At 31.9% G+C, this 12,073-nt stretch overlaps 1 long non-coding RNA gene across 3 annotated transcripts; it reads right to left on the reverse strand.

Annotated features, from left to right (window-relative positions):
* Positions 1-5,048: 5,048 nt before the first annotated feature.
* On the reverse strand, positions 5,049-10,428 carry LOC110661221 (uncharacterized). 3 transcript variants are annotated; one of them, XR_002496081.2, is made up of 5 exons: positions 10,315-10,428; positions 9,888-10,221; positions 9,647-9,716; positions 7,511-8,236; positions 5,049-5,294 (listed from the first exon to the last, which is right to left on the reverse strand). It is a non-coding gene; the product is annotated as an uncharacterized LOC110661221 (long non-coding RNA). The 3 variants fall into 3 exon arrangements; XR_009150676.1 differs by having other exon boundaries at positions 9,888-10,389; XR_009150677.1 differs by lacking the exon at positions 9,647-9,716 and having other exon boundaries at positions 9,888-10,387.
* Between the last annotated feature and the right edge of the window lie 1,645 nt (positions 10,429-12,073).

A 12,073-nucleotide genomic window follows, 5' to 3' on the forward strand; every position in this document is an offset into this window, starting at 1 on the left:
TATTTTTCTTATCTCAGCTTTTGAAATTACTGAAAATTTATATTTAACTGAGTTTGACAAATATTGAGGAAATTGATTTGTGTTGAGACATATTGGAGTTTGGGATTGAACAAATATATTGGAAGTGTTTTTTTACAGATTTTTGAAGAACTATTTTATTCAAAATACAGACGGCACTCTGCCGAAATTTTTACAGAAATTACTGATACTTCAGATTTGTTAATTGGTTTCATTTCAATTAAAAAAAATTTTAACACCTGTCAAAAGTGCTCACCACTATAAAAAGAAATAAGAAAAGGTTTAAAATCCCTTGTAGTGTATTTAATGCGTTATCTAGTCGACGAAGTTTGGTAATTCATTCGGTATACTACGGGATCATGTTATGCCTTACATAGGGATAAGGTGTGACATGTTTTAGTGGTATCAGAGCTAGTTTTTAAATTCTGTTTTGACCTGTAATTTGAATATTCTTTCTTTATAGTACAACTACTCAATGTCATTGATTGATACATACAGTACATTACATTATAAATATGCACTAACAGGAGGAAATCTCATTGTGTTATTTGTTCAGGAGGTGTAATATCCTCTAATTGACTATAGAAGAAGGGGACCATTCAGTCGATCAATCAATAGAGGCTATGGTACAAGGGGAAGCCCCAGCCCTTCATAATGTGAGTGGATCAGCTACACCAGCCTCCTCAATACCATAGTTCCTTGCTCAATTTGCTCAGCAGATGGGTGCGATGTTCCAATAGATGGCTAGTAACATGCCCACTCAAGCCCCACTGCAGACACCAGTAGTACAACCATAGCCTTCAGTTAGGCAGTAGGACAAGCTGATTAAGTATGGGGCTACTGAGTTAAAGGGGAGTGGATCCGCTAGAGGTAGAAAAATGGTTGGAAAGGATGGAAAGAGTTTTTAGGAAGCTGCACTGCACCGATGAGTTGAAGTTTGAATACTCAGTCTCACTTTTATAGGGGGATGCATATGACTGGTGGAAAACCATTCCCAACAGTTTGGTGAAACCCCCAGTGCTGACATGGGACGACTTTCTCAAAGAGTTCAGACAAAAATATGTCCTAGATGCCTATGTGGATCAGAAGCTACAGGAGTTCTTAAGCCTGAAGCAAAGGAACAAAACAGCAACAGAATATGAGAGAAACTTCTCTCGATTAAGTCATTGTGCAGGAAGCCTACTTACCACTCCTAGAGATAGATGTAAACGTTTTGAGTCCGGGTTAAGGCCTAGTCTATAAAAATGCAAGTTGTGGGGTTCCGACACCAGAAATTCTCAGAGCTAATATCGCAAGCCCTGGAACTAGAAAGAATTGAGAATGAAGAAACAGTTAAAAAAGGTACAGAAGAAAAAGAGAAAATTAGAAAGACTACTGATCAAGTTCCTGATAGTGGGTCAGGAAAAAGGAAGCACTTTGGAGGGTCTAGCTCACGCGAATCAGGTAGAGATAGATTTTCTGGACATAAACCACCCCGATTGGATTAACAAACTCAGCAGAAACCAGAAATGCACTGTCAGATCGACTTTGTGAAACTTGTGGTAAACCTCAATCCAGTAAATAAATGAGATAACATCCCTAGTAAGATTCAAGTGTGAAATCTTAATTCTAGAATTGTTTCAAATAAATTATTTCATTTTAAGTTCACCATTCTAGTGTTTAAGGTCAACAAACTTCATTTCCTAAGTATTTGATAGCCTAGACAGTCAAAATTACTGTGTAGATTGATTCTTACTAATCAAATTCCTCGTGGGAACGGTACTCTACTCATCACTTTATTACTTGTTAGCGATCTGTGCACTTGTGGGGTTGTAAAACCAGCGAAACATGACTCCACCATGACCCTTAATGGATTGGGACATAATACGGAAGGATTTTAGTGCATGATCATGTATGATTAAAGGTTCATTTTAAAATATTTCTTATTGCTAATTGGGAAGCCGTGGCATGCTATGTTGGGTATCAACCATAGTCTGTGAGATGCCTAAAATGATTTGGGGAAATCATTTGCGATTTGGAAGAATTCTAATGATATTAAGAGTTAATATCATTTCTCATTGCCAATTAGTAATAAGCCTAGTAAGTCACACGCCTACACAAGTTTTACCACCAAGTAAATTATGATTTAATTGATTAATTAAAGAGTTTAATTAATTAATTAAATAGATTTGGTTTGCAATAAGATTGCAAAGTCCCTAGCATGACTTGAAACCAAATCTTAGACATTGGATGTATGATATAAATTGAATTTATATTTAAAGAGTTTAAATGTGAATTTAATATTAAAATTAATTAATAGAGATTAATTGATAAATTAATTTGTATTTCATAAAAATTAATTTGAGAGAGAAATTATTATTTTGAGTTGAGAACTCAAAATTCAATATAAGGGCAAAATGGTAATTTTACATGGTGACACATGGCACCTATAGATGTGTGCCATTTATCTTCCATGTGATGGAAGATGATATTTGATCATATAATCTTGCATTGACACATGTCTTAATGGGATTAAGACACACTAAAAGCAAGATTGAATGGGATCTTGACATGTGGCACTTAATAAATGGTTTTTGTCTCTTGTATATAAATATAAGATAAGAAGAAAACTTACTCTTCTTCTTCCTCACCATGTTGGATGGCAACAAGGGGATTTCTCTTTCCTAGTTTCTTCCATTGATGCTTGAAAGAAAGCTTGTTTCTTTCTTGAATCAAAAATTTTAGAAATTGTTTCTAGCCACCTACATCCATTAGAACATCACCTAAAGACACACACTATTAGTGGTATGCCCTAGAGAATATCATTTTGTATGTATCTTATACATATCTTATTAATAAACGGCAATTTCACTTTTCCTTTTACATAATATATTTATGTGTAATAGAAAAGGTCCACTGATATTTTGTTATAAATTCTATTCTTAAGTTGTTAAGAATATGAGTGACAGTATTTCTAGCACAAAGTATCATAAATTGGTTCACAATCAAGGATACTTCACAAAGGACATGACTTCTCCAGAAAGATTGTAATCATGTTTGTTCCCAAGGTATTTACATGAGATATAAATAAGATAGAGTGATGAGTCTCATGCCACATAACAAACATGATAGGTACTTATACATGATAAGTAGGCTGAACTAGTGATGCATATGACAAGCACATGGAGTTTACTCTTGTCAATGCATTATCATATATGATATCACTGCATATAATCTTTAGACTTGAGATAACACAGTTATCTTGTATATAGGTGGTTTGAGTTTGATACTACTTTCATACTTGTACTGTGTATAGGTATATGGGCATGTGTTGGCTCCTACTAGTTATATATGGAGATAGGTATTGATCAAGATGGAATCTGTTACCCTAAGTAAATAGGGATAAAATCCTATGTTCATTTAATTGTTCTTAATGTTTCAAGTTTCTAGCCAGGACTCTGACAAGAAAATCTAATTAATCAAGAACTGGAATTAAAAGAAAATATAATGTTCATAACAAATGGGGTTTGACATTAACCATGACTCCAACTCGAATTGGGATTTTGTAACGGAGAGATTCTAGTGCATGGTAACATATGATTAAAGGTTAATTTAAGGTATTCCTTATTACTGATGGGTGGCCATGGCATACTATGCTAGGTGTCAACCATGGTCTATGAGATGCCTAAAATGATTTAGAGAAATCATTTATGGTAAGAAAGAGTTTTAATGATATTAAGAGTTAATATCATTTATCATTGCCAATAAGTAATGGGCCTAGTAAGTCACACATCTACACAAGCTAATCATCATTTAAAATGTGATTTAATTGATTAATTAAAGAGTTTAATTAATAAATTAAAGAGGTTTGGTTTGCAATAAGATTGCAAAATTCCTAGCATGACTTGAAATCAAATCTAGGTTATTGGATGTATAGTATAAATTAAATTTATATTTAATTTGATTAAATATGAATTTAATTATGAGAAATTAATTAATGAAAATTAATTAATTAATTAATTTATATTTGATATAAATTGATTTAAAGAGGAGAAATTATAATTTTGGGTTGAGAACTCAAATTAAAGAGTAAGGGCAAATTGATCTTTTCACATGATGACATGTGGCACCATATGATCTTGCCACTTGTGTTCCTATGATGGAAGACCACATATCATGATTTAAATGGAGCTTGACACTGAAGGAGCGGAAACAGGTTGATTAGTTCATTAGAGCATTAAATTTCAAAAATTTTCTTCTAGGGTTACATGTATCATACCACATCTCTTATGTGCCTAATTAATTTCAATGATCAATTGGATATTAAAAGACTTTTAATATATATTAGGATCTATATTTGTCATTCAAGATTGTGAATTAAAAAATTAATTCATTTAAACCCTAGTTTAAAAGATGAGTTAGAGCACTAACCTCTTTGATGCACAGTAGATATAATTGGCACAACAAGAAAACTAATCTTTAACGAGAGAAAAAAATCCTCGTTAAAAGCTAAAAAATGGTCGTTAATAATAGTTAACGACCACAAAAATCGATCGTTAAGTCGTCGTTATAGGCTCCGTCATTAAAAAGTTTAACGAGGACTTTACAAAATTCGTCGTTAATACTAATAACAAGGAAACAATAATCGATCGTTAAAATTATAGTATTAACAACTATTTTAGTCGTCGTTAATTTTATTAACGAAAGAGAAAATTATCGTTAAATTTAAATTAAATTATCATTATTTTGCAATGTAACGACTTTTAATGTCATCGTTAAAAATTATTAATGATAAAAAAATTTAATTGTTAAAAAATAATAACGACAGTAAATAAAGTTGTTAACAGTTATTAATGGCACAAAAAAAAATAGTCGTTAAATATTGATAGCAATAATGAAAAATGATCGTTGAAAATTATTAACGACAATAAAAGTGATGGTAAAAAATTATTAACGACTACAAAAAATGATAAATAACCAATGCAAAAATCATTATTAATGACCATAATTTAATTATTTTCATTTTTTAAATAGTTAAAATTTAAATAAACAATCAACAATAATAAACAAGATGTATTCATAACTAGAATAATATTCATATATTAATCTCAATAATGTCATAACAACTGTCTAAAATATCAATTTGATATATTCGCACTTAGTTTGTATATGAAAAGAAAATAACTAAAATTATGTAAAGATTAAAATAAAATCAATAATGTCTTCCAAATTACTTTTGAACACTTCACCCCAAAAAAGTTACTTCAATAACGTCTTCATCATTCGCAAAGTCATATCTGCACTAAAATATAAAAATATAATCATATTATGATTATAAATAATTTGAAATCCATGAAGAATAACAACAGTTAACTCTAGCATCACAGCTGAAATAATAAAACAAGTAACTACAATGTGTGTTGTAAAAGGGAACTCTTTTTTGCCATCCCCTCCAAGGTGTCAGTGAAAAGTACATAGTTGCACAGCACTAAAGATGTGAATTAAACAATAAGTCCATTGGCTAAACTATAAATAAACAAATGATAACCCTAAAATTAACAATTAAATTTAATTACTAATCAAATCCTCAATAAAATTAACAAGTTTAGCTCAATTGATATAAGTAAATTACCCAAGTTCAGCTCAATTATATTAGTAAACCAATTTTATGAATTGGTAGTTGAATGTATTAAAAGAGACGTGATTGGGAATAATACAAATCTTTCAGGGGAAGATCTTGTAGAACATCAAGCGTCCCAAACAGCTAATTTTCCTACAAATGCCTGCTAAATAAGAAGTTATCTTAATTCACTAGAAGGAAATAAGTGTAATTGGGATGGATTATAATTGAAACTTATAAGGTTGTAAGATGAATCAAATTTTGAAAAGCAACAGGCAATTGCCCACTCAAATTGTTACTAGATAAGTCTCGCAAACACACAAGTTACTCCATTAACCACAAACTATCTCAGAAAGTGAACATAGAGAGGAATAACAAGCCAACTTTAAAATGAGAACCTATAGATTGATCAACCCTGTAAAGCACTGAGGGACAATTGTAAAAATTCCACATTAAGTAGTGATGCGTGGGATAAGAGGGAAAAAAAAGGAGATTTTTTTTTCTTTTTTTTTTTAAATAAAAAGAATGGGAGTATAAGTAGCAGCCAGTGAATACTTTAATCTGAAAGCAATCCAATAGTTTCCTATCATGGTATATATATTTATATGTTTTGCATTATAAGGTGAGAATCCAAGGACTTCCCAGTTTCAATTACCACCACAACCACCATTGTCTCCTCCCACACTCGACCACCACCACCACCATCCTCTTTTTTTCATTTTCTTGATACAACCCTTTTTCACATTTTGTTTTGAATAATCACCTAATTAATCAAATCCCTACATAAATCAAAATCTCAATCTTAGTCTCACTACAATTTTTCATTTCAGTTATATATACTAGTACTTTTTTCTATTTCTTTCACATTTCAATTAGCTATTATATACTAGTACTTTTTTCTATTTCTTTCACATTTCAATTAGTTATTCTATTTCTCCTAGAGAGAAAGTAAGAATATCTAAATCAGTCAGTCTTACAGGCTTACGGCAGATTTAGAATTGATGGTGCATAAATGCTGGGTTTAGGAGGTATCCAATTTTAATACTAGGTTTCAAGTTATTTATCCAATGCCATCACAGAAGAGTACTTGATGATCATCTTTTCTTTTTTTTTTTTTCTACTTTTAAATTTTAAATTGTTTGATAGGTTGATTAGTGTGTACTGAACCAACAACACTGAATTATTTTAGTTACTATTTAATTAGGAAGGAAGGTTAAGAGATTAAATTTTATTAGTTGTCTACGTAAATTTTATGATTTTATATAATTATAATTGTAGGATTATTAGGGCTTATAGGTATCTATGCATGTATCCATCTATTTCAAGAATTCTTAGACTTGGTTATTATACTAGTTTCCAATTTACAGTTTGCATATAATATTGATACCTTACAATCCTTGGTTGCGATTTAAGTAGTTATTCCAATGCATTGTGTTTATTAAAAAGTTATCAAAAACTTTTCAAGGTTGAAATCAACTTGTCTGATAGTGGTATCGCTGCTACCTTCCATGAGATTTTGTCTAGGTTCACTTCTTTGGTAGAATGAAGATGTGATTTAATAGTGGCCTTTAACTTATCTATGTTTTCCTCTGAAAGACGATCCTCATTTGGTAGCATTTTGCAAACAAGATAGAAGCATTTTAAAAAGATAAATCACTTGCCAGGGGAAGTAAGAACTACCCCTAAAATATCAAAAAAGTCCAAAAAATCTTGAAGTCCCAGTGTAAAGCAAGTGCCTTGTGCATCTTAGTGGAAGAGATGTACAAATAAGAGATGTAATAGAAAAATAAGTTAAAAGACATTAAGAACAAAATTATGATATAAAAACTGTAATAGAAAATTATGATCATCTGTTTTCAAAATTAAAGACATTTGGGAAAAATCTATACTCACCTTTACGGATTGCATCAACTTGAACAACCAGGCATGCTCTGTTGAAAGGAGAATTGGAGGTATCTTCATTTTTTTCCCATTCTAAGCGGACCAAATTAGTTGAAGCATAATACTCACTCACAAGTTCTTCAATCTTTTCATCTTCATCCTTAGCTTTTGTTTCTTCTTAACTTGAGTTAACACTTCCTCTACCTTGTTTTTCCTCATTGCAATTCTTTTATCAACACTCAATTATTTAGTTTTCTTTGCAAGGTTCTTAACAATGATTTTACTAGTTCTATTCTCTGCTTTATTGTCATCTTCACCAGTTTTCCTTTTCCTTCGCTGACCTTTCCCCTTTAAGACATTTCCATCTACATCAGAAGCATCAGTTGCAGGGCTAAGCTTGTATAAATTTTCAAGCTTAGCAACAGCTTCATTGTAATCCACCTCCAGGGTGTTTAAAGATAATTCATTGTTAATTTTTCCTTGTCTCTTCTTCCCAATGGGTGCTTGCACAGGCAAATGGATTTGCTCACGAGGTGCAATCAAAGCTCTATCATTGGATTTATCTTCTTTGAATGCCATTATCAACGATCCTTTTACTGTGGCTATTTAATTTGAAAACTTTATGCTAAATCCTAGTGTTGTTTGAGCAACTGAGCTAGAAGCAATTACAACTCCCATGCCAAGTTTTTAGTGAGAATATTAATTGACGGTGCAGACTTTCCTCTCACTGCACAAACACTGAAAACAACAATGATGCAGTTAGCGAGAATCCATATCCACCATTCTTTAAGGTCTTATATGAACACAAACACACACTTACACTCCATACATTAAGGTTGTTTAGGATAAATGATTCTCTTTTCTACGAAAATTTTAATAAATCTCTCTTTTTCGCTTCATTAATTCTTTGTGGAGAGAAAGCATTTCCTAATTTTTTTATTCTACGGTGAAACCGACTAAGAAAAAAATTAACTTGACTAAACTAGCCAGACTCGCTTCATATTTTTGTGCATTATGGCTTTCTTGAGTTCTAATCATGAACCAACATGTGCAAACCATGGGAAACTAAAAGTTTCATGGAGACAGAACACTTAAATTACCAAGAAAATAATAATTAACAACGATCAATCCAACTGGCAACACTTAATTATAGAACCCAGCTGAGAATTTGCAATTATCGTTAATCTAATAGAGAGAAACACCCAAACGGACATACACAGTGAGCCAGAAACAAAATAAAACAAATGAAAAGTAAAGATCTATAGAAAATCAGCATCTCAGCTTTTACAAATCAACAAAAATTTTGCAATAATTATGCCATAGTATAAATGAGATGTAAAAATAGCGTAGCTAGATGAATATAACAACACCCAGATTTCCCACTTCACACAAAAAAGCATAGTTATTACAAATAACATCCTTAGCTTAATGCAATCACATCTTACCAATCTAATCAACATCGTTAATAAAAGCACAACCATTTGTTTTCGGGAAAACACCATTAAAGCCATCAGCTTTTTCAATCAGTTCATCAATTGGCAAAGTAGCAATAGGCTCATCCTTGTCATGTCATACAAATTTTCAAACAAAGGAAAGAAAGAAAGAAACAAACAAGATATAATCATCAAAGCCAGAAATAAAATGCAAATTGTTTATCTAAATCTTTGGCTCCTCTTACCAGCTATAAATGCATAGACAAGAAACAAAGAGCATCAACATACTTGGCAAGCATGTTTGTGGGAGTAAAAATAGCCTCTTAAATAAGATAACTTTCTTCTTAAAGCATACTCAACAATTGTGAAAGAAAACTTGAATCTCTTAAGTTGTTTATTGTTACTATAAGAGCCCCTCCCAAAACAAAAATGGAACCAAATCTGAAGAATTTACTAAAAAAATATATAAAAAAAATAAATGCATATCACACAAACTTAAAAGTACCCACCAGACATCAACCAATCAACATCCACCATGTAGCATGAAAGGATAGCAACAAGAATATACCCCCAGCGAAGAACCAAAAAATAAATAAATCAGTTAAATCAACCATCTGACTGCATTCCATATCTCCAAGTAGTTCTTCAACGTCAAAGTAAGTGATTTACCCAAAAAAAAAGAGGCACAAAGGAAAAAATTGCAGATCATTTTTACCTAAATCACATCTGTTATAGAGACGCAAGAGGTATTTGCCTAAGCTAGAAGCCCTTACACTTTCAAAAGCCTGAAGGTCAAAGGCAATTTATCATTAGGAACATGAAATTTACAATGGCCTCCTCACAATTGATTGGTCCACTATTTTCTACCTCATTCTAAGCATGCAAAACCAAAATGCAAAATTAGAACAAAAAATTAATGCAAGCTGCTCTTAATTTCGATGGCATAAATCCCACACCTTATTCATAGCTTTTTGGCTTTATCTTCAGGTGCTTCTAGCATCTTCTCTCGGCAAGGTTGATTGCTTTGAACAATTTCTCTACCGTCATCACACCTACAAATTTTTCTCGCTTTCCCCCTTTCTTAGAACAGGGTAATGAAGTAAAAATTAGAGAAAAAAAATGAAAATTAGAAAAATTATGACAGTTATACCAGCAGAGGCATCGGCGGAGGCGATAAGAGTGAAATGGTTGTGGCTGTGTCGCTTATTGGTGATTGAAATGTGGCTTCAGTTGATGGTGGTAGAGCCTTTAGAGAGAGGTAGCTTTGGAATCAAGCTGTCTTCCTCTAAACTGAGTTATAATAGAATCAGATAATCGATCTTCCTCACCAAACAAGAGAGTCAGAGAGGAATCAAAACGAGAGATTGTATAGAGAGATGTTACCTAGTATAAGGCATCATTGTATACTTTACATATGAAGAGAGAAGGAATGGAGCTATTTCGTGGAGAAAGAGGAGAGGTTTTTTTTTATGCAATGGAGAATTTGGAGCCCCAAACTGTGTTGTTTTGGAAATCTAATTTTAAGGAAAAAAAAAAACAAAAAATTCATTGACGAGGACAATGTTGTTCTCGTGATAAACTTTTAAAAATGAAAAATTAAATTCACAAAAAATTTAAATTTGACGACTAACATTTTATTTATTAACGACGAAATTTTATAGTAGTCGTTAAAGTTTTATATAATTACGACCATTTACATTACTCATCGTTACTTATATATCATTAATAAGGAAATTTAAATTTTATCGTTAATATTTAGTCGTTAAAAGCAATATTTTTTGTAGTGTGGCACCTTAAGGAAGCACCTAGGATTCCAAGTGTTATCCTCTAGCTTGTCCACACCAAGATCACCAATGGACAGCCCCCAATTTGCTTCTCAAGCCTTTGCCAACCAATTACAAATTGGGTTCTTACCTTTAGAGAGGTTGTATGTGTGTATAAGACACTATAAATAATTTCTAGCAATTTTAATTATAAGGATTTTGGGCAATTCTCTTTGAATTGATGAGACAAAATGAAAAGGAGAGGGAGAGAGGTGTGCCGCCACCTTGAGGAAGAGAATAAGAGTGTGTGTTTCTTCTTTTTTTTTTTTTTTTCCCTTTTATATAATTAGGTTATTAAGTCACTTAAACCCTATGCCACATGTCACCACCTCATTGCATCTTATTTTTAATTGACTCAATCACATTAAGCCTAATGTCAAAGCTAGACTTAATTTTGACTTTGATCATCTTACATGATAGGAAGACAAATGGTAAGCTTATATGATGTCATGTGTCACTATCTCATGGTGCCACATGTCACCATGTGAAATGACCAAATTACCCTTATGTTGTAATTTTGAGTTCTCAACCCAAAATCATTATTTCTCCTCTTCAAATCAATTTATATCAAATATAAATTAATTAATTAATCTCTATTAATTAATTTCTCACAATTAAATTCATATTTAAACACTTTAAATATAAATTTAACTTATACCATACATCCAATAACCCAGATTTGGTTTCAAGTCATGCTAGGGACTTTGCAATTTTATTACAAACTAAACCTATTTATTTAATCAATTAAACTCTTTAATTAATCAATTAAATCACATTTTACTTGGTGATTATCTTATGTATGTGTGTGACTCACTAGGCTCATCACTAATTGGCAATGAGATATGATATTAACTCTTAATATCATCTGAACTATTTCTTGCAATAAATGATTTTTCTAAATCATTTTAGGCATCTCATAGACCATGGTTAACACCTAGCATAGCATGTCATGGCCACCCAATCAGTAATAAGGAATACCTTAAATGAACCTTTAATCATAAGTTACCATGCACTAGAATCTCTCTGACACAATATCCCAATTCGAGCTGGAGTCATGATTTATGTCAAACCTCATTTGCTATGAATATTATATTCTCTTTTAATTCTAGTTCTTGATTAATTAGATTTTCTTGTCAGAAACTCTTTTCTGACTAAATCTGCCTGTCCTGGCCAGGAACTTGAAACATCAAGAATAATTAAATAAACATAGGATTTTATCCCTATTTACTTAGGGTAACAGATTCCATCTTGATCAACACCTATCTTCATATATAACTAGTAGGAGCCAACACATGCCCATATACCCATACATAGTGCAA

This window comes from Hevea brasiliensis, chromosome 8, assembly GCF_030052815.1.
Source record: "Hevea brasiliensis isolate MT/VB/25A 57/8 chromosome 8, ASM3005281v1, whole genome shotgun sequence".
In the NCBI taxonomy this organism is placed as follows: domain Eukaryota; kingdom Viridiplantae; phylum Streptophyta; class Magnoliopsida; order Malpighiales; family Euphorbiaceae; genus Hevea; species Hevea brasiliensis.